This window comes from Ambystoma mexicanum, chromosome 8, assembly GCF_040938575.1.
Source record: "Ambystoma mexicanum isolate Mex_15411 chromosome 8, UKY_AmexF1_1, whole genome shotgun sequence".
Classification (NCBI taxonomy): Eukaryota; Metazoa; Chordata; class Amphibia; order Caudata; family Ambystomatidae; genus Ambystoma; species Ambystoma mexicanum.
This window is the reverse complement of record NC_090929.1, coordinates 78,147,461-78,150,488: the sequence shown is the minus strand read 5'-3', so window position 1 is coordinate 78,150,488 and position 3,028 is coordinate 78,147,461.

Sequence of the window (3,028 nt, the reverse complement as noted above, 5' to 3'; positions counted from 1 at the left end):
TCCCAGCCTCATATCAATGTTTATGTTTTCACAGTTGGCGCCCGAACAGGCACCCTCAAGATTGATGCCGGATCATTGAAGGTTGACGCAGACTATCGAACCGGGATCGGATGGTGTGATTTTGCGGGCCCGACCGAACGAGACGCGATACCTCGGCAGCGCTGCACAATCCGATCCTTGGACGATAGTCGTGTGATCTGACACGGCATCTTGACAAGGTTCCATTTTTGAGGCGGGCAGATTTGTCGAAACCACCAAACACAAGGTAAAATTCGTTAGGTAAGTTCTTTGATAAACCGTACGGTCCTCCTTAGGTTTGGTCAGGTGCAGTCGTGACCCGGCTCTTAATTTAACCCTGACAATTTGAATTTGGCGTATTGTATCTGCAGACACAATTATTGACCAGGTAAAACCAATTTTTTGTGAAATGCCTGGGAAATTGTCTAGCTGCTTTAGGGCTCTGTTCCGCAGCGATCGACAATCTTTGGAATTTAGCCGCCCGGCACCACAGGAGGGGTCGCCGGCATGTACTATGTACTGTAAGTATGGCATTGGTAGTATAGTATTTAATGATATTTGGCACAGACAGACCAGACATGCCTCCGAATTTCAGTGGCCAATCAATGGCAGTTTTGAGATCTCCCGTATTGAATACCTAGAATCGGTCTTGCTAAAAAAGAAGGCTAGACCTGCAGCCTTTGATGTTCTACAGAATTGGAAAAAAGAAGCGTTACAGCAGCTTAAAAGTAGGGATAAACATGCACGCCGTCATAAAATAAATGCCGAAAAAGCGTTGTTATATGATAAAGAAAAACATTCAGAATCAGTTAAAAATATGGATAGGGCTTTTTCACTTAGAATCCAGAAAATTTACCCCTCTAAAGATTTTCATGTTTCCGAAGAATTTATTGAAAAATTGTTAAACGAACGCAGGCCTGGTGCCTCTGCGCCACCTCCGTATGATCCTTTCTTGGGCGCTCTGCCCATTCCTGCTGTTGTTCCTGCTGTTATTCCTGTTCCCCCTGCACAGCCTATTGTTCCTATTCTTCTAGTTGTTGTTCCTCCACCTATCGCACCGCCCCTTCCTCCTGCGCCGATAGTTGCACCTTTATTAAATTTACCTGCACCTCCGCTCCCGAGTGGTCCCGTATTGACTGAAGTTGATCAAGGTGCAGGATCAAAGATCGTCACTCGTAATACTGTTTCTGCAGATAAGAAACAGGATTTGTTTGCATGGGCTAAGCACTGTATGGAGAAAGGTGATCAAGTTAATGTTTTTTCCACATTATCTAATTTGAACAGTTTTCCCGAGAAAAATGTTTTTATCGAAGGTTTGGGAACTCATTTATGTGTGATGTGGGGTAGATTACGAAATTCGGATCTTCCACAAGGGGTGAGAGATCTAAATGCTTTGGCACTTTCGAGGGACACAGAGCAGAAAGTATATGGTCATGTTGAAAGATTGTTTGAGTATAGGAAGGACTTTGAAAAGTCACGAGATGAGGATGACGAAGACGATAGTATGTATGTACAGAAACGGTTCCTTCCGTGTCGTAGATCGGCACCTGAGGAAGTACGAATTTGTACCAAAGATGCGATTTGATGGATCTCGGATTCATCGATTCCGCCAGATGAAGTATATGACACGTATAGTCAGTATACAGTAGAAATGCAAAGAAAGGTAATTCAGGTAATGGTACAGTACCTGCAAGAAGAATGTGTAAGAAAGAAGGTTAGTTGCCCCATAGAATTGTTGGGGATTTGTAAAAGGGCTTTTTCGCCCGACACTTCTTCGGCTGCCTTAGCGCTCGACCTGGCTCTGTTGCTTAGTAAGAAGCGGGAGGTATCTATATCTCAGTTGCCTATGAGAGAGGTTCCTCCGACCTTTGTCCCAAAGGTTGAGATTCCCGCCAACGCTAGGACTGGTGCACCCGCTGTGGATATACCTGCACATTATGTATCGCAATTCGTTCACGTCCCGTTTTCACGACAGGAAGTGAACACTATTAGACAATCAGTTCCCAATATCAGGAAAAACCCGACGGGGTTTTACAAAGTGATAGAGTCCGTCTTGCAGTCCTCTGTGTTCACCTTAAGTGATATTGACTTGCTATTCCCTGTACTCCTACCCGTAGATGTATGGAAGCAGGTTCGGACAATAGACGATGTGCCAGGGTTGGGAGATACGTGGGCTAATATGATTAGGATTGATGGGGAAAGACCAGCAGGTGAGAAACCACCACAGGTAATACTTACTTTGCCTGATAGAATTGTCGCAAAATTAAAAACTATAATTCCAGAGAAAATAATTATTTGGGACAAGCTTACGGCCTGTGTTCAAGGGAAAACTGAAGGCGCCACTGAATTCTTTAACAGATTCGAGCAGGTATTTTCTGACTTCAGTGGGCAGGATTTGGGTACAGAGTCTGGGAAAAGGTTGTTTGTGGACAAATTTGTACGTGGATTGTTGCCCGACATCCAGTCACAGATTATGTCCTCTGAGAGCGCTTGGCAGGCAAAATTCCAATCTGCGGTTTTGCACATGGCTCAGTATTATGAGAACCGTGTTAATAATGAGAAGGAGAAAATAGAAAAGAGGAAAGGAGATTTGAAAACCAAAGTATTATTACAACAAATTGTTAGAAACCCCAGAGGAGGCACAACACAGACTAGAGGTCAGTATCTCCCAAAAGGAAATGCTCCTTTGGGTTCTGTGAATATTAATCAATGTGCTTATTGCCGCCAGGAAGGTCATTGGCGAGCACAGTGCCCCGTCCTTCGACAAAGGTCAAACAGTGCGTTTGGGAGTATGGGTAGACGACCTAGGGGCCGCCCTGGAGCAGGGGGCCCTGATAGAGGTCAGTTTTTGCAAGATCCTCTGCAACCTTTTTCACTGGAAAATCAGACCTCGAGTGTGGACTCGAGTAACATATTTAATCACCCTTCTGCTGCCTACCTTTCTGAAGAGCTTCCTTCCGACGATACTCTATTTCATTAGGACTGCCCAAAGCAGGGTTTGGAACCTTCA